At 33.8% G+C, this 21478-nt stretch overlaps 1 protein-coding gene across 21 annotated transcripts in view; it reads left to right on the plus strand.

Annotated features, from left to right (window-relative positions):
- LOC141394168 (uncharacterized) overlaps positions 1 to 21478 on the plus strand; it is a 162402-nt gene that overhangs the window by 61895 nt on the left and 79029 nt on the right. For 4 of the 21 annotated variants that reach the window (XM_073968114.1, XM_073968124.1, XM_073968121.1 and 1 more), the window contains exon 2: positions 10147 to 10303. The exons of 9 other annotated variants lie outside the window; for them this stretch is intronic. The gene's annotated coding sequence lies outside the window, so the exon portion shown is untranslated. Of the gene's footprint in view, positions 1 to 10146; positions 10646 to 21478 lie in introns of all 21 variants that reach the window. 8 more of the 21 variants (XM_073968115.1, XM_073968120.1, XM_073968127.1 and 5 more) reach the window with 4 other exon arrangements.

Genomic DNA, 21478 nt, shown 5'->3' on the forward strand with positions numbered 1-21478 from the left:
ACGGACATTACTTCTTTTTTCCACAACCGATTTGCACACCCTGTTTTTCATTATAAAGGGGAGAGTAATGCCTTTCGAACAAGCCAAAGGATTTTAAAATCGGTTAACAAATGGCTAAGTAATAGTAGTTTAAGTGTGACAAAAACGCAATAAAAAACAGTAAAATGTTTTTCCTTGTGCTCTAGGCTGCGTAAACGACACCTAACAGTAAAATTTTTTACTGTTAGCAAGTAGGAAATTTAGTTGGCTTTCCAAAATGGGAAAAACCAACGAAATCGGTTGAAAAATGAATGCGTTATGGCATTTTTTGTGTTTCAACTTTTTGGTTTTTTTCATATTTTCCTTTATAAAAGATGGGTATCTTAGCATGTATGATTCTAATTGTGATTATCCTGCTTAACAATTACGCACAAGGTATCAATGTTTTATAAAGGAAAATATGAAAAAAACCAAAAAGAAGTGCGTGCAAATCGGTTGTGGAAAAAAGAAGTAAGGTCCGTTTAAAGTTGAAACCAATTTAAACCGAATTTATGCATTAGAACCCCTGCAAATTTTCACTGTATCACAGTGTAATTTTCAATATACATATCAAAAATTGTGGATAAAAACGTTGATTTTACTACGCTAATTTTACGAATATCTTCGTTCTTTTTTACAGCTTTATTTATGCAAGGACACAATGCAACAAAAATAGTATATTTTGCATTATGAACTCTTTTTTTATTTTTATACAAATACAACTACGATCTGTATTTGCATACAATTTCGATGCCGGTCATTTGGTCTTATAAACATGCGTGGCGACGAAAATACTTTTTTTAGTGACTGAATTTGAAAATTATAGATTTCGTGATAAACATACTTTAAAATTGATGACGTAACATGTGAAGAATTCAAAAAGTTTATGTTCAATTCAATGTTTTATTTCCATTTATTTGGAATAAGTAAAACTCTGGAAAATTAACAATATTCTGACACCGCAGCGTTATACAAAGCCAAAAATATTTTTGTTCCAACAATTTGTTTGTTTTGTTCAAGCTTGTAACTGTAAATCTAAAAATACCATCTTTTGATCCAAAGATAAGAAAACAAAAACAAAAACTTACGAAATTCCGCAATATTTTAAAAATCATTATCAATATCGATGGAAGAAACTATCATGATCTAGAATGTTTACAAAAACTATTGTCAGCCCAGAAGGCCTATTACTGAAATTTTTGATTTGATTGAATATAATTCTCATCTACACTTTCCACACAACTTTAGTATAAATGTCACGTATAATATTAGGAGTATTGATGAACACAACACATGGTCAAGTTTTGTTGCTTTAATTGACAACAAAGACCAACATAACTACTCCATTGCGCTTATCCAAGCACTCACCTTAACATAAGGAATAAAAAACCACAACAAATATCAAAAGAAAACACAAATTACGACCATAGGCAGGTTTCCTCCCAAAAAACTTCTCAGATTGTGCCGGTATAATACAAAGAAGAATTAAAAAGAGGAAATAAACGAAAACAAGAATCGCATTGTTAGTTGGGGTACATACACAAACAACAGAGATAAAATCATCCTGTCATGTAAAGAAAATTCACCAAAATTGTTTTTTCACCACGGTATCGAATACCTAGAGAAGAAAATAAATTTGTCGAAGAAAAGATATTAATATTGTCCAGTTGACAAAAATTATTTTTGGATATGACAAAAACAATTGTTGTAATTGAGAAAAACGATTGTTGGAGTCACAATACTACATACGATATCTAATAACATCTTTACAACACATATTTTGGGCTTCGAATATTGTTGGATCAATCCTAATTTTCTCTGTGTGCAGTTATGGGTTCGTGTAAAGCTTGAGGCCCTAATATTAAAAGTTGTAGATTTTGTCTTAAAGATAAAAACAAAAAACATGCACCTTAGATCTCAATAAACAACTTTCTATAACATACGAAGTTTAACGGTTTAGAAGATATCAGCCTAACAAAATGAGCCCCTTAAACCAGTGCAAGTGATGAGACACAAGACACATGCACTCCCTTTCATTTCAAGTTTTTATTTGTTACTACATTTTAGTTGAGATTAGTCGAATATCTTGGGATATGTTTGTATATCTTGTTTTGTACACTTATGAATAGACATCGGATTTTGCATATTTGCATATTTTTTAATATTAAAGATACGAAGATTCTGATTGGACCAAAATTCGTTTCAAAGAAATCTAAATTCAATGGCAGGGTCATATTTCGTATTTATTTTGCATATTTGCATATTTTGCATATGCAAAAAATATGCAAAAAATATGCAAAATATGCAAAAAATATGCAAAATATGCAAAAAATATGCAAAATATGCAAAAAATATGCAAAATATGCAAAAAATATGCAGAATATGCAAAAAATATGCAAAATATGCAAACAGATTTTGGCCGAAAATCGTCAAAAAAGTCGTAAAATTGTCATTTAAAGTTGGAAAAACCATCAAAAAATTCATAACAGTGTCAAAACTAAGACTGTTGACCGTATAACGTCGATTTTTTCAGCAGACTATTATGTTATTGAGACCGTTTACGACAGTGTGGTGTAGGGTATAAAAATTTGGTATCGTAATTCCATTTTTTATTATTAAACTCTGTAGAAATATAAAATTTGATAAAATATCAAACGTTTAATGTAAAATTCAATATTTTCTTTTTTGTAGCATCTTATTTTAATTTGTAGCATAGGGCTGGTTGTAACTCAAAGGACCAAATCGATCTCGGATTTTTTAGTCGGGGAGCCGCCTATACCTTTTAGTATTGTTAGATTTTAAAATTGCCAAAGTTTGAGCACATTTCGAATATGTTAAAACGTGGTACTGGGGCCTCGAAGTTATGAAAATCTACATATTTTTTTTTTTGCTATTTGGCGACTTCGACGGACCATATATGTGGAACGGTTAAAGCTACTTGCCCGTATTATGCATTTAATTAAAAGCTATTCTGTTCTTAACATTTCTTGCTGAACAACAAAGTACGTAAGTGTTACTGAATTCGAGATAATAAACCCAATGTCCCGAAAAAGGCCTATATTATCAAATTTTTGCGAATGAAAACGAATATATTTTACTTTATTTGAAAATGCTGCCTATTAGGGCGAAGATCTATTTTAATTCATTTCTCGTTGGAGTAGAGCTTATTGACCGATGATGTTTGCAAGTTAAAAAGGAAAGCCGAAGATTCGAACACCCACAACCACCATTATGTGACATGTTTCGGCTTTTGTAGAGACTCATCAGACATATCGGGCGTGGAATGGCATCGCTATCCATCAAACATTTCCTTTTTCAAATGTACATTCATTGTATGGCTTCAATGACAAATGCTTACATTTTGTTCATACATATTTTAGTTTACTTATGCCCGTAAACGCCTGGGTAAACCTACGCGTTTGGTAATTTCTACATGCCATTTACCGAGGTGTCTAAATTTTGAAATCATTAATGATTTCGGAAGATCATTGCCATATAGAAGTGTTTTACAACTTTTAACACATTGGCAACGATTAACCAGGTAAAATCCTTGGTGTAAGTAACACGGCCGTTTTTGACTCGGTAACGTTACCTATGCGTTGAAATTATAAAATGTTGCTTACACGGGAGATATCTGTGAACTTATAGATATCTACGTGTTGAAATTACGGGCATTATGGGACTGACATAATGTGGTTTTGGAGCCATCTGGGTACAGATGACAACTTGGTGATGAACTCGACTCCTTGCTATGTCGCTCACAATTGTCAAGTTATTTACATCCTTTACCCCTCCTGGTTGTTGATGTTCTGTGGTCAAGTTGCATTATCTTATTCAAGAAATTCGGAGTTAAAGTTTAATCTCTTGAACAACAATATGGTCTCACTTGTAATTATGCATGTTAAACCTTTTTCTAGGAATTTCGGCAGTTGAATTTTGTAAGTTTAGATCGATTATTTCTGGAGAATTTTCTATCTTTGCTTTGTTAAGATTTTTGTCGTCTTTTCGATCTTTACGGTGTTTTGCACTATGAGATCAAACAATGCTAGAGCAATAAGTTCAGGACTAAGGTACCATATATGATTTATCATTTTGTTATTTTCTTTATCTGATGTTTGTTTGTGAATGCCTTTCGTATTAAGTAAATCTTCAATGCGGTTTAGGTCCTATTTTGGACCTAAAAATATTTCTGAATATCGTTTTCACTATTTTTTGTATTAAACTCAATCTATTGTCTCTGTTTCTTTTTAACCTATTGATAATGTTTACCCAATATATCCTATATTATATCTATATAAACATTATCTTGTTCATTATACGTTATGTAAAATCAATAACCCAAACTCTCACTTATAACACTCAGTTGTTGTCGTGTGGGATACCAAATAAATAAATAAAATATAATAAACTTTCTGGAGGCGTCCAATCTCGAACGATTTAAACGCGAGGTGCTTCTACGGCTTCGTGTTCTTGGGAAGTGCGTTGGGCAGTAGTTTTAAAACACTCTCGCCTACTTTGTACTTGGATTTGTCAATCGCAGACTATTCTTATAGAAATCGCTTGAATATGTTTGGTTGATGTCCGGATGTGCTTCCAAATTTGCAGTCAAAAGTCCCTCTCAACAATTTTCTAACGAGTTCGTACGGTGGTACAGAAGCTCTCGACCTAATATCTGCTCGAGCTGTTGAGACCCCATTTTTCTAGGCATTTGTACACTGCTAGTTTTTGTTTCTCCCATGAGCTACTGTCAGTTTCAGGAACACCTAGGAGTTGTTCTTTACCCCCATGTGATACCAGAGCAGCAACCCGTTTTTTCTTCCCTGTTTTGAGAATATTTGGTAATAGTTTTCCATGCCAGTGCACACAAATAGCTTCGTCCTTGAAGCTGTTGCGTTTATTTTTCACAGTTTATTCACCGCTGTTCACGAATAAAGCTTCTAGAGATATTATCCGATAGCTTCTACTGTAGCCATAATGATACTAGTAACGTTCCTATACACCTTACAGGGGTCCAGCACCAATGTCAATTGCATAGTTACGTTTTTCTTGAATCCACGCTTAATTGTTTTCGGGACAGATGGTTCTTCAGATTCTACGATACGTTTAGCATCAAAACAAGACCTAGACCTCATTGGAAATGTATTGAAATATGAAAACATTGACACACAAATTTTCGAAAAAGGAAGTAACAACATAATTTATAATCTGTGGTATCTTAGTCCTGAACTTGCTGACCTGACATTGTTTGATCCAACGGTGCAAAACGCCGTAAAGAGCCAAAAGGCGACAAAAATCTTAAAAAGCAAAGATTAAAATTTCTTCAGAAATATTCGATCTAAACTTCCAAAAGAGCAACTGCCGAAAATCCTAGAAAAAGGTCTTGCATAATTCTTGTTGTTCAAAAGATTAAACATTAACTCCGAATTTCCAGGAGGCGGAAAGGATGGTAAGCAACTTGAAATTTGCGAACTACATAGCAGAGCGTTCTTCAAGTAGTCAGCTGTACCCAGATAGCTCCAAAACTACATGATGTCTGACTACGAATAAATTTAATTTAGAATAAAATGTAAAAGACATTTGTTTTCATCCCAAAAATTGATAAAAATGAAGAAAATGTTTTTTTAATAGTCTCCATTTTTTCACATAGGCGTATCTAGTCACGTTTTTCGGGACATTGGCTTTATTATCTCGAATCCTGTAATACCTATTTAGTATTAGATTTATTATATATACTTCTATTTTGTTGTTCAGCAAGAAATGTTAAGAATAGAATGGCCTTTAATTTAATGCATAATATGGACAAAAAGCTTTAACCATTCCAGAAAAATGGGTTGCCGAAATCGCTAAATAGCCAAATAATTGAGATTTGCATAATGTCGAGGCCCCAGTGGCAGATGTTAACATATTCCAATTGTGCTCAAACTTTGACAGTCTTAAAATCTGACCGAACTAAAAACTTTTGCCGTCTTAAAAAATCCGACATCGATTTGTTCCCTTTCCACAATAACCAGCCAAACGCTACAAATTATAACAAAATATTGAATTTTCATAGAACGTTTGATATTTTATCAAATTTTATATTTTTGCATAGTTTAATAATAAAAAATTGTATTACAATACAATTCTTTTATACCCTACACCACACTGTCGGTCTCAATAACATAAAAAAATCGACGTTATACGGTCAACAGTCTTAGTTTTGACACTGTTATGTATTTTTTGATGGTTTTTCCAACTTTAAATGTCAATTTCACGACTTTTATGACGATTTTCGGCCAAAATCTGTTTGCATATTTTGCATATTTTTTGCATATTCTGCATATTTTTTGCATATTTTGCATATTTTTTGCATATTTTGCATATTTTTTTTTGCATATTTTGCATATTTTTTGCATATTTTGCATATTTTTTTGCATATTTTGCATATTTTTTGGCATATTTTTTGCATATTTTTTGCATATATTTTGCATATTTTTTGCATATTTTTTGCATGTTTTTGATATGACCCCAAATATCAAAAAATTGACCCTTAAAACGCCTAGATCCAAAATTTGAGTCCAATCGGATGAGAAATAAAAAACATGCAAAAATCCGATGTCTACTTATGAAGTATCTTTTCAAAAAAAGTGTTGCTTCGATAAAGTCCCGTTATATTTTTTTATAATTTTCTTTCAAAAAGCCCAAAATTTGTACGGTTTGAAGTGTTGCACCGAAATAGCACATTCTTTAATAAGTTGAGTACGACTGCAAATTTTGAATGTTATTGTTACGAATCTTTAAAATTAGAACGAATAAAAGCAATTTCAAGTTTAAAACGTTAAAATTAGTTAAACGATGTCTTTAAGACTGGGAAATAAGATGATTTGAAGGCTGTGACCAATAATTGTCTATATTGGCATAAGTTGACATTTTCTTGTTAGATTTATAAAGATTTAATGAAAAACGAATGATAGAAGACTAATGGTGCAAAATAAACTTGAGCTTCTAATGAAATTTGGGTACATTCCTTCCTTAAACTTGAAATTCCTCTGAATCCTATTCCATAATAGTGTGCAATGTTGGCCTTAAGAAAACCGTTAAAATATTGGGTTATTTTATTACTCTGGGTCTGAGCCAATATACTATACAGAAAAAACCAGATCCTTCCTATACACAGAAAGAAAATAGGTTGGATTTTCTGAGGCAACTATAATGAATATTATAAGGAAAGGCAAGTAGTCGTTTCCCGAAGCAAATAATCATTATTTGCAGGTTTCCGGTAGCAAAACCTATTACTTCTTGCATCTCCGGACGGAGAAGAACTAAATAGACCATAAATATTGCGGAGTTGATCGCCTCATGGAATTGAAAGGTACAAAATATTGCTGTATTAAATTTACGAATATTTCCAGTTTATGTCTGCTGCATAAATTCAACCTATTATCTTTCTGAGTATAGGAAGGATGTGGTTGCTTCTTTATAGTATATTGGCACAGACCCAAAGCAATAAAAGTCACCTGATATTTTAACGATCAACCTATCTTAATGACAACATTGGACCCCATTATGGAATAGGAGTCATAGGAATTATAAATTTCACGAAGAACTGTACCCAAATTTCAGTAGAAGTTCAAATGTATTTTGTATTATCTCTCTTCTATCATTAGTTTTTCATTAATCCTTCATAAATCGAACAAGAAACTGTCAACTTATGCCAAATTTTTAACGTATTATAGACAATGAAAGGCCAAAGCCTTCAAAACGCCTTAATCCCCCAGTATTAAAGACATCGTATGACCAATTTTAGCGTTTTAAACTTAAAATGGCTTTTATTCGTTTCAATTTTAAGGAATCGTAACAGTAGCATTCAAAATTTGCAGTAGTACTCAAATTATTAAAGAATTCAAACGGTACAAATTTTGGGTTTTTTGAAAGAAAATTATAACAAATATAACGGGGCTAAATAGAACCAACACTTCATAAGTGTACGAAACAAGATATAAAAACATATCCCAAGATATTTGACTAATGTCAACTAAAATGAAGTTACAAATACAAATTTGAAATGTGTTATTGAAATGAAACGGAGTGTATCTTCTCTCTTCTGGTCTTCTATTACTCTGCTGTGTCAGAATAAAAAGAATTTAGATCCGTAAAAAGGTCATACACAGGGGTAGTGTAGGGTGCCGTATGTTCAACTTAATTGTTTTTACACCGCATATTTTACGAAATTATGGTGACTTCCATTTATCATACTCGTATATACAAACTCATAAATCCAGGGATACTTTACGTATTCCATGTGGACAAAATTTAACCCTTGATGAATGATCGAATCCATTATCTTTAGATAACTCGCACAGTTAAGGAGCCTAGCTTCTCCAATCAGTCATGTATATAATCTTATCTGGTAAAGGCCATAGTAGATATCAAAAGGATATCGTAAGTGATAACTAAATTTAATAAACCTTTTAATTAATTTATATATCTATATATGTACATTTGATGTGCATACATAATTCTTCAATGAAACGACATACCTACTCCTTGAAGGCGTTTTGCTTACTCCATAAGCTATAGACAATTTTTCCTATTAGTATTACTGTATAAATTCCATTTTCATATGCTTGTATGTTAATAAATCGAGCATATGCATAATAAAGTGAACTTTTAAAGGATTTTTACCCACTTAACGCCAAGATATTTTTTTGGCGAGAAAACTTTAAATTTTATATGAAAAATTATCCCTCTGGAAATTGCTATAAAACATTAAAAAGCTCAAAAATCGAGTTTGGAACATTGCTTGCCTTAAAATCGTTCGTGAAACTTTGGTCAAAATGTAGTTATCGTCTTTTATTTCATGCATTTCTGGCTTAGGTGAAAAATCGTCATTTTGGACCATAAAATCGTCAAATCGTCATTTTTCAATTTTGGGCCAAAAAATCGTCAAAATGACGATAAATCAGCAAATTCGCAACACTGGTGGAAATGCGTAGGCCAAGTGAAACTTTGTAAAAGTCGAATGACAGATAGCAGACAATAGCTGTGTCTTTTTACGTGATAATTAGTAATAATTATTACTAATGTTGCAGATTTTGACAGTTGTATAAAGGAAAAGTTGCTGAAAAAAAATTTTAAGCAGCATTTAGTAGCTAAAAAGACACACCTAATACTATAAGAAACTTCAAAAAACCCCGGAAAAATATGCGTAAATACTAGATTTACGTTAATTTTTTCAACCATTTTTTTGGCGTTTAAACTACCAGTGGCTTTAAGTGGGTTAAAGGGTCCAGGTTGATTAAATTCACTTTTTGAGTGTGTCGCGTACAAAAACTGGTAAAACTTTTCCAATGTATAAAGGAAAAACAGAAGTTTTACATTATTGTAGGTTCTGAAACAGAATAGCAAAGTCTTCGTTAATCCTGTTGATTTAAATTGTCAATTCGATTGCATATACTGCAAATTAATTACACTATACAACACTGAAAATGCAAACAACTACTGGTAAGCATTTTTTGAAAGTACATATTGAGACTACATAAACCCTGGTAGGGTTTTGTCCTGTCAGATCCTGTTCGGATTCTATGGCCTCATCTAAACCGGGCTAAAACTACAGTTTTTTGCATTTATCTTAGAAACGAATAGGAATTTTGCCGTGCTGTCTTTGGCAATATTGTAGCCTAAACTAGTAGAACTTATTTTTTGAACAGACCACATAAGAAAAACTCTACCTAGGGCATCAAAATCGATCAAATATAGAAGATTTTACATAATTGCTGAAATTCTGGTCAGTATCAGCTAAACTATTGAGTGTTCAACGAAGTAACCCTTTGCGAAAATCTTCCAAATAAAGTTCTCAGATTTTCTTCAGAACATTCTGAAACTCTAAAGTGCTTACTTCATGTTGTTTCAGCGGTATTTTGCTCATATCTTTTACAACACGTATTTCAAACACAGTTCACACCAGGAGTTATTCTCGCATTTTGGATTTAACCGCATTATTGATAGAGGTCATGTTAGTTCGATTAATGCTATTAATTAAACATTTTTTCATATTTTTGTTATTTTGATTTGAATTTATTTAATTATACTTTATTGTAATAAATATAATTTTTAACTAATAACATGTTTTTTTTTTCTTTTTTTCAGAATCAAAAAGTGAGGACAATTATTGCGATCACCACTAGTTCGTACATTTTCGGTTCAAAAACAGCTTTCCCTAATTGACAATGTTCAAACTGAATTCGGCACAGCACCTGTTATTCATTTAATCAGTTGCTTCGTTTATATCTACCCGATTAACTTGGTTTGTAATACCGAAGGTTACCGGGTGCCACCGTGGTGCAATGGTATGCACGCCCGCCTTGCACGCTAAAGGTCGTGGGTTCGATTCCCCGGCCAGTCAACATCAAACATTTTTCAGCGGTGGCAAAATACCCCTCAGTAATGTTGGCGACATTTCCTGAGTATTTCAGCCATGTAAAACTTCTCTACAAAGTGGTGTCTTAAGACACGCCGTTCGGACTCGGCGATAAACAGTAGGTCCCATATCATTGAGCTAATATGAATCGGGGTGCACTCATTGATATGAGAGAAGTCTCCCTTGTCCCTTCAGGGGTGTTTGTGGAACAATTATATAATACCGAAGGTTGCTATAATGTATTTCCATTAACGATAGTTACTACATAAGTCTAATGGGTCGAACTGTTAGTCCAGTGCACTGTGATGACAACCTTTGACAAAAATCGAAAAATCGATATTAGTAAATGTCAATGATAATTCAGCAAATTGACTCTAAACATATCAGATTTTAATATTCCAGCAATGTTTTTGTAAGTACAGTCGAAATCGCTTATAACGTCGGTCAAGGGACCGACGGAATTTGTCGCTATAAACGATATGTCGTTATAAGCGATAGGACTATAAACGGCCCCAGAGATTTGGGACTTTTAGATATCGTCGTTATAACCGATATGACGTTATAAACGACGACGTTATAAGCGATTTCGACTGTACTTAACAAAGCAGATCCGAATTTTTTGACCACTGGAACTCCAAATGGCAAATTGGCTAAAGAATTTATTTTAAGCATTTACTGAAAAATCAGATTGATCCGACGATTAGAACTATATTTGTCGCACCTTCCTATACAAGTGGGACAAGTGCCTACCCAGCTCAACGAATCTTACACTAATAACGATATAGAGCATAATGCAATGAACAAGATGAACTTCTAACTACGACGAAATGACTATTGTGATTGAAATACCTATAAGCTGTACGATTAATTCACAATTACAATGAATTGGAAACAATCAGCAGGTGTTACTATTCAACCTTGTGTATTGTATAAACTATATCAGTATGACCTATATCACAATTGTACGAACTAAATCACAATTTTTCGTTAAAGTTCAGTTTTAGGATATGTCTGGGACAGATTGCAATAAGTTGCCCTAGTGGTTCCTATTTCGGCAGTACAATTTTTTGGCGGCAAATCTATACTTAATGAGATTAAGGACTGAGTTCTAAGAATGTCTATATCGAACAATGACTTAGGGTATCTCCCTCATAAAGTTTAAAAAATTCAAAAGTTTTGTCTCTTTGGGGTCCATGGAGAAAAATTTTAACTTTTCTTGGTTAGGAACCTGATATGGTTCAAATTCGAACTTAAGCTAAGTTTGAATAAAATATTGGACCCACACGGGCAATCCGTTCGAGTGATATCGTGTGCTCCAACCAGTCAGACCAGACTTCAACTTGTCTGAAACGGACTTCCTCCAAGCATACTTGGGGTCTAAAACCGTTATGTATTTCGATGAGGCACATTTTACCCGGGCACCAAGAAAGAACGGAGGCGGAACCACGGTTGTCTCGAAAATTAATTTGCAAGCCGATGCACTCATGAGTTTAGCAAAAATAGCGATTCTAAAACGATAGGCCCCGAAATTCGACTACAAATATATAGCATTTCTGACCACTGGACATTCCTGAACATTCTCTTAAAATTTCATGATATTATGTTCGGTAGTTTTGGAGAAATTATATATTAAAAAGAGTGGGCGTGTTCATCAGTTTGCAAGATATAACATTTTTAAAAAAGTGGTCCGGAATTTGGCTCCAAATATGTACCTTGGATCGGAGACACAACCCCATTGCCTCCTCAATGCTGTATGGGGAAGGTACCTCATCTCCTCCGAAATTCATAAAATATACAATACCACGCCAAATTTTATGGAAATCGGTTTCGTAGTTTTGGAGATATAACATATTTTAAAAAAGTAGGCGTGGTCCCGATATGATAAAGATATGGCGTTTTTTTAAAATATGGCATATAGGAGATACTCCACCCCCATAGGTAAGGGCGGAGACACAACCACAATTGTCTCATAAATTAATTTCCAAACCGATACATTCGTAATTATTGTAAAAATGGCATTTTTCAATTTTTCAATTCAACAAAATATGTAGCCTATTTTTACCGGGGCCATCGCTGTACATTCCCGGACAATTTTAGGAAAATCAGTTCAGTAGCTTTTGTAGAAAAGATTAAAATTGAAAATTTAAAAAAGTTTCTTTGCATTAAAACCCACTTCGGGTTATGACGCACATTTTACATAAAGAATTATCCAAATCAGTCCTGCCGTTCTCAACTGATGGCATTACCAACGAACGACATTTGATTTTTATTTATAAAGATTTCATATTATTTTTTTTTTTTCCAAAAAAAAAGTGTTTTGTGCATGACCTGTTTTAATACTTAAATAGAATAAATGTTATTTTAGTCATTAATAGGCAAAAGTTCATTAATTCTTGCTACAGGAAATCATTTTTGTGAAAAAAGTAAAAAAGTCACAACCTTATATATGTATATGCCGTCGTTAGTCTAATGACTGTGGGTATAAACTGGGTTTCTTAGATTCTCAACTTTAACGATCTTAACCAATTTTTTCACAGCGTGAAATTCCTAAATTCGAGCGGTACCATTATATCAATTTTTGTAGTTGCTAGACGGACGGATATGTTTAAAAAACCAAAAAGTTAAAACACAAAAAATGCATAACTCATCTCAACCGATTTCATTGGGCTTTCACATCTTCGAGAGCTAATTAGATTTCCTTTTTGGTAAAACTAAATAATATCTTCTGCGCAGCATAGAGCACGATGAAAAGCATTTTCCAGTTTTTATACCCTCAGCATTTATGCTAACGAGGGCAAAATGTGCCTATTCGAAATAATGGTTTTAGACCCCAAGTATGTTTAGACGAAATACGTTTCAGACAATTTGGAGTTGATTGTCCGCCCGTTTGTCTGTCTGGCTGGCTGGAGCGCACGATAACTCTCGAACGGATTTGCCGATTCAGTCCAAAATTTTACCTTCGTAATATTTTGTTCAAACATAGTTTAAGTTCGAAGGTAAGCCATATCGGTCCACCCCTTCTGGTACCTCCCGCACAAAAATTAAAAAAATGTTCGGAAAAATGTGGCCACGATAACTCTTGAAGGGAGTGACCGATTTAGTCCATACTTTACACATCCTAATATATTTACCAAATATAGATCAGGTTTGAATATGGACTATATTTGTCCACTCCTTCGGGTACCTCCCACTCAAAGTTTCGGATAAGTTCACTTTAAGACGTGCTTTCAAATCACTTTGATTTTTGTTGAAGCAACTTAAATTTGCTGCATCAATTACGACGGTAAAAGGTTTTTGTCAGAGTCAAGTCCATACTTTTTTAGACAACAGCCCGAAAGGTGTAAAAAACCTCTATGGCATCATATGTAGTGGCTGGAGAGCACGATAACCCCCGAACCGATCAACCAATTTGGTACAAACTTTGGATCTCCTAATGTTTTGTATATATTATTAGGGTACCTTCTTAGGGTACCTCTCCCATAAAAGATCAACGTGTGTGCCTAAGTGCAGTTAAGGCTCTGTTCGAAGATCGTTTGTAAAGGTATACCGATGGTGTTCGTTGTGGTCATGTCTAGCACGGTATTATGTTTTCCGTGGACATGTTCATGCTTCCTGACGCGATATCTGTCGAAAATATATGACTCCCACGGTGCTTTTGAATCAAATTTAAATGGAAGGTGGTTACACCTGGGAAGTTTTTGCGGATTCTGAAACTACAATGTTCATAGATGAGAAAAATCAAAAAAAAATCGCCGGAGCCCTTTTTGAAAAAATCGCGACTCAAATTGACATTTTTAGGGTTTGTTTAGGAAATGTTGTAGCTATGAAAATTTTCTACAAGAGTGGCCTTTACGGTATTTTCATAGGTTTTACCATTTTTGAGATATTGGAGTTCAAATTGGGACAATGCACTGACTGTATCGCCCCCTTATAAGAAAATGTCATGAAGGGTACGCCTTAACTAACTTTTAATGAAAACCGCTTACACAGGGGAAATTTTTGTGAATTCTGAAACTGCAATGTTCACAGATGAGAAAAATCCGAAAACAAGAAAAAATCGCTGTAGGGATTTTTAAATAAATCGCGGTCAAAATTCACATTTTTAGGCGTTTTTTAGGTTTTCGTGATTTTGCTTGGAAACCGCAAGTCTAATCGAAATGGAGCTAAAGAAAATGTTGTAGCTGTGAAAATTCTCTACAGAATTGACGTTTATGATTTGTTCTCAGGCTGTGCCATTTTTGAGATAAAGAAGCTCAGTTTACAATTTTAGGTTTTTTGTTAGGGTTTCGCGATTTCGCTTGAATAGGGCAAGTCTTATCGGCATGGGACCTGAGAAAATCTTATAGCTGTAAAAATTCTCTACAAGACTGGCTTATCTAATTTTTCCTAGGTTGTACCATTTTTTTAGATATATAAGTTTAAGTTAGGAAATTGCAGTCATGACATTGTTTTATAAGGAGACGATACAGAATTGAATTGAATTTGAATTGTCCCAATTTCAACTTCTATATCTCAAAAGTTGTACAACCTATGAAAATATCATTAAGGTCAATCTTGTAGAGAATTTTGATAGCTACAACATTTTCTTTATTCCCATTTTGATACGACTTGCGGTTTCTAAGAAAAATCGCAAAAACCTAAACAAACCCTAAAAATGTCAACTTGAATCGCGATTTATTTAAAAAGCGCTCCGGCGATTTTTTTAGTTTTTTGATTTTTCTCATCCATGAACATTGTAGTTTCAGAATCCGCAAAAACTTCCCAGGTGTAAGCACCTTCCATTTAAATTTGATTCAAGAGCACCGTGCTCCCTAAATAAGATCCACTTCCACAATGGACTATGTCGGTCCATTCCTTCAAGTGCCTCCTCCGCACCACTTTTTAACTTTAATCCTAATCATCATTTTTGTCGGCAATTTTAAATGTTCAAAAAGGGCCACAAAATTCTGAAAAGACACAGACATGGGCTGAAGGTATATCTCTGTCGGCAAAGCCGACTGATACTTTTTTACTTGTTTCACACGTCAACCACCATAACTTAACCGTTTATTAACCGATTTGAAAAAAAAAAAAATAATGGATTGTTCTAACGATATTATTCGCCCCTTTAAAAGGAAAAAGAACAATAGAGACCGTTCTAAAATCAAAGAAGTAAGAACGTCGTTCGGTCGGGCCGAACTTTTTATAGCCTCCACCCGAATTGTATTGAAGTAAATATGAACATTTAGTAACTACTAAGCTCTTCATCATTCACTATATACTGAACATTTTCTTTGTGGAGGTTTTCTACCCACCATGAGTGCGGTTCTATGGGGGGTTTATGACGACCTTTACCCACAGATTTCTGGTGGAGAGTTTTATACCACCAACGAAGACTAAACACAAAAATTTCAGTCATTTTTGGTGGTATATTGAGCCCACAACCTTCAAAATTCCGAAAATCGGGAGGTACCGTTCTATGGGGGCTATATGAAAACGTAGACCTATACCGGTAAATTTCAGGTGGAAAGTTTTATACCCTCAGCGAGCACTAAATACCAAATTTCAGCCATTTTGGTGGTATATTGAGCCCACAACCTTCAAAATATCGAAAATCGGGAGGTACCGTTCTATGGGGGCTATATGAAAACGTAGACCGATATAGCCCATTTTAATACTAAACATCTATAGAAAATTAAAAAAATTGCGACCTGTATCTTGATTTCAACAGACGGACGGACATGGCTATTTTGACTTAGATTCTTATGCTGATCAAGAATGTATACACTTCATAGGGTCTTCGACGAATATTTCGATGTGTTACAAACGGAATGACAAATTTAGTTATACCATTCATGTTATGGTGGAGGGTATAAAAACGATGTCACCCAAAGAATCCAAAGGTAATATCGTTTTCCACGGACCCCAACAAGACAGAATTTTTACATCGGAACCCTTGAATAATTTTTGGTCGACTTTTGTAGCACATTGCTATAGAAAGGAGGACTATGTCGACCCATTTTCTGACCATAACCAAACAAAAAAGGTTACAGAATTCCATAAGTTATTTTTCATATCTGTTTGTCTATCTTCACATTTGATTTTATGAATAGTTGTAGAGAGATAAACTTTTTCTATCTTTCCTATCGCATTGTATACTAAGATATTGACCAGAGCTCCGATTTGCTCGTTTTTACTCGCGAGTGAAAATTACTCGAGTGGTCAGCAGTTCAGAGGTGGGTGGTCGGAGGTTCGGAGGAGGTTGGTCGGAGGTTCGGAGGAGGGTGGTCGGAGGTTCGGAGGAAGGTTGTCGGAATTTCGGAGGTAGGGGGTCGGAAGTTCGGAGGAGAGTGGTCAGCAGTTCAGAGGTGGGTGGTCGGAATTTCGGAAGTAGGTGGTTGGAAGTTCGGAGTAGGGTGGTCGGAAGTTCGGAAGTGGGTGGTCGGAAGTTCGGAGGTGGGTGGTCGGAAATTTGGAGGTGGGGGGTCGAAAGTTCGGAGATGTGTGGTCGGAGTTTCGGAGGTGGGTGGTCGAAGGTTTCGAACAACTTCCGCCGAACCTATATTATTGACATTAATGTAAGTTGCGATCTCGGTTTGATTTCAAATTCACTTTACACTTGCACTTAAAACAAGTACTTAGGACAATCATGACATTTTTTGACAGATATTCAATGGAATTTACAACTTAAATGACGCATATTTTTTCAACCTGTTTATGTAGATGCGGTTTTACTGAGTATACCAATGTATGCACATATATTTGTCATTTCTGAAAATATGCGGAACAGAATCTATTACATACAGCTTAACAGTTGTTAACCATTTGAAAACAAAATTATATGAGGTTATGAATAATTAATATTTTCCATGCCTAATTTATCTTTCAAACAGAAAAAGTCACAAAACAGCAAATTGCACACATTTACATTACAAAATAATATTAATATAGAGTATTTTTAAAAACCCGTTTATACTTCAAACGTAAAGAAAAATGTCATATCAAATTTATTTCGTTTGTATGCGCCATGGAAATGGTGTTGCAACTTCCAACATGTGATTTTTAAAATTCAAATTTATTACCCGTTCATTGTTGGGAATTTATTATGCACATTATAAATTCATTGGAATTCAATAAGTTGCACTGAAATAATGATTTGAAAAAAAATTAAAATAAATCTATTGCTTTCCCATTCAACAAGGCAGGTAATTATGAAGATTTTGCTTCCTCTGAATACCTACATAGATATTAAGTATTTCATTGTTTTTCGGAGATCGCTGAGAAAAATGCTAGAATAGAAACGGGCATTAATCATTTTTGAGAACTAGGAAATATTGTACATGATGTTTCGTTTAATTCAAACAAATTAGCATACGTTTTAAAAATAGTGAAACAACAATTGGAAAATTTAAAAAGTTTGCGATTGCAAAAAAAAACTCGTATTGCTAATACTAATTGTTTATTCCCTTGGCAATTTTCCAATACAATTATGTATTAAAAATCAAAGATACCTTCTACTTTTATAGATTAAGCCTAAAAATATGTTACATTCAGTATAAAATTCGCCAAATTAAACATATCTTTACCAAAATGATTAGCTGGAATTGACTTCATACTCACCATGTGTTAGGGTAACATTTTATTTTGATTGCAGTGTTGCCAGTGCTTGAAATTTTTTCTTAATGGGGATTTTGTACCATGGTATAATAAGAAGGTATGAATGACAAAGGTCATAACTGATAACAATTTGTTTCTAAGTGTGACCGACTTTTGAGGCATTTTGTTTGTGTGTGTAGTTTTGAAAAATATTTTTAAAATAAATTCAAAAGTTATTGTAATGCAATTGAAGTCTATTGAAGAGGCTTTGTAGAAGATATTTACTAAAATTAATTTCAAAATAAGTTAATAACAGTGTTTCGATGTAAATTTGAAAAGAAATAGAAATGATTCGTATCAAACATACAAAAACAACCTGTTGCATACTATAACAATTCTACAGATTTTCGAACCTGTTCTACCTTTCATTATTGTACATATGTGTATACCATGTTCCATGTTCCATGTATGTCCCACTAAAAGATATACATTTTGTCATTCCCCATACAGTATTTTTGTATTTTTGATCAGCATTTAAATCTATTTTAGCCCAGCAATATCTATTGAAATCCACACACAACTCGAAATATACCACAAGATCTTTGAAATTTGATATGTACAATATCGATCGACAATATTCTAACTGAACATTTTTCTGCACCGTACGCATCCGAATTACGGTGAAGAAAAATGTTCTTGGGGAATATTAATAGTGCTTAACTCATTTACCTTTTGGCCAATAACCAAAAAAGGTATATACTGAATGCAAAGTTCATATTCGCACACACCTAAAAAATTATTAAATCCATATTACCATCCATCCATACTACTGATGGGAATTTCTGTAAGATTTAACAATACAAATACAAAATTTTAATTTATTTCGTCATTTAAGTATTTATTCAGCCATTTGTGGTATTTAAGGCTTTTTAAGCAAAATACCGCCAATTTTCATTCTTTTCTTCTTTTGGAATGCCTGTGCTGTAGAAAATTGAAAAATAACGACCATTTTATTAAAAAATTTGCATGAATAAAAAGTCGGACAAACTTTCGAACTACTTATGAAAAATGTGATAGATATGAATTACTATGGCAATATATTCTAGATTTTTGGACGAAAATAGCTAATAGCAGTCCTTCTGCAACAATATTCAAGGTATCAGGGACGTACGCAGGGGGGGGGGCACGGGGGGCCCGGGCCCCCCCCGAAATGGTTTGGTCGAACAAAATTTATTAAGCAACTGTAACCAATTTTTAAATTTTTTCTTTGTCATAAACATTTTTTATGTTAGCAGATTTCAAATGAAAACTTATATATCTATCTTATACTAGCGGACCCGGCGAACTTCGTCTCGCTATTAAGGAATAAAATTTCATACAAAAACTCAATTTTCGATTTTTCCGACTTTTCCAGAGAGATTTTCCAAAATTTTCTTCCGTAAAGACCTTCTCCTCGAAAATACGAATAACTGGCAAAAAATGTTACAGAAAGCGGCCTAGCCGTTCTCATTTTATGAATTACTATACATTTTTTACACCATTTTTATATATATAGATATATGAAGTTTCTGTACAGAAAATGTACATCAAGTCAAGTTATGTAAGATTTTTTTCAAATTTGTTGTTTGTATACTCCTTTTGGGAGAAACATCCAATGAAATCTGAATAACGTTTTCATGCCACATCATTCCACTATTAAATACGAATTCCGTAATGAATATGCTCCATATTTGTTATGTCTTATTCAAGCTATGTTGAGGTCTCGAGGCTTTACACTCATCCTGAATCCAAAATAATTCTGTATTGTGGGAATGGAAGTGCATGAAAAATGTCTATTGGACAAAATGTATGAAGCGTTCTTCCTGGACTATATATTGAAAGCCAATTAGAAATTTGTTTCGCTACCTTCACCAACATTTTTTTACTTGTTGCTAAACAAGAGGAGAAAATTATGAAGAAAAATGAATTTGTGTTCGTCAAAAACTGCTAAAATCTGCTAAATGTAGCATACTCACTTGCATTTTTCCCTATAATTGCACATATCGCACATTTATATTTTAAAAAATCAAGTTTCGAGAAAAACGCGTTTTAAGTTGCGGAATGAAATTTGACTTCCCAACTTAAACAACACAAAAAATAAAATAACTATTGGGATCATCTTTTGTACAGATTTTGCCAGATATTCGTGCTAAATTTCTGTGCAAGATCAAACATGATTCGAATTGTTTTAGTTCTTTATAACCTCAAAAAACCTTTTTGTTGATTTATGCAAAACTCCTAGAAAACAAGCTGTAACTCGTTGATTTTTAGAGATATCAACATGAAAATTTGACACAAGATAAAATAAATGTCGTAGAAAAAATAGAAATTGCTAACTCAAAAAACCCGTTTTTTTATTTATGCCACTCTTTGAGTAAATGAGCGATATGTTTGGACGGACAGACCGTCCGTCTGTATCTCAGTTGTCTGGAAGGCTGGAGCGCATGATAACTTTCGAACGGATCAACCGATTTGGTCAAAGTTTTGGATCTCGTAAAGAAAAAAATTTCGCTAAAATGGTAGTAATCGATTCGATCTGAACTTTGCACATCGCAGTATTTCTTCCAGAAATATATCGAACCCAAAATTGATTTTATCTGTCCAGTTCTTCAAATAAATTTTTTTTCCAAATGTACAACAAGTTCCAAGAGAATATGTGTGGCCAACATCTTTAGGTACGTCCCTCTCAAATTTCAACATAAGTGCAGCTTAAGACTGATACTTTGGACTTTTTTGACATTTGTTGTCTTGTTTACTGCGATATCAAATTTTGAGGGGGAAAGTCCATGCTTCAAAGCTCTAAATTCTAAGGAGACCAACTAAAATGGCTTGTGGGAGCAGTAACTATTCATAGATGAAAAAAAAAGAAAAAAAAAATATCGCCGGAGGAATTTTCAAATAAATCGCGATCAAAGTTCACATTTTTTGGATTATTTTAGGTTTTCACGATTTTGCGTGGGAACGACAAGTCCTATCGAAATGGGACTAAAGAAAATGTTAAAGAGGATTTTCACTGCTACAACATTTTTCTTAGTTGCCTTTCGATAGGACTTGCCGCATCCAGCAAAATCCTAAAAATATGAACTTTGACCGCGATTTATTTAAAAATCCCGCCATCTATTTTCCCAGGTGTAAGCCGTTTTCAACTAAAGTTAGTTAAGGACTTTATACATGACATTGTTGTATAAGGAGGCGATACAGTCAGTGCATTGTCCCAATTTGAACTTCTATATCTCAAAAATGGTAAAACTTAGGAAAAAGTAGTAAAGGCCAATCGTGTAGAGAATTTTTACAGTTACAACATTTTTAGTCCCATTACGATAGGACTTGCAATTTCCAAGCAAAACCATGAAAACCTAAAAGACACCTAAATATGTGAACTTTGACCGCGATTTATTTAAAAATCCATCCAGCAATTTTTTTTCTTGTTTTTTGGGTTTTTCTCAT

Source organism: Musca autumnalis, unplaced genomic scaffold (genome assembly GCF_047663935.1).
Source record: "Musca autumnalis isolate F117 unplaced genomic scaffold, ASM4766393v1 scaffold_2, whole genome shotgun sequence".
NCBI classification, from domain to species: domain Eukaryota; kingdom Metazoa; phylum Arthropoda; class Insecta; order Diptera; family Muscidae; genus Musca; species Musca autumnalis.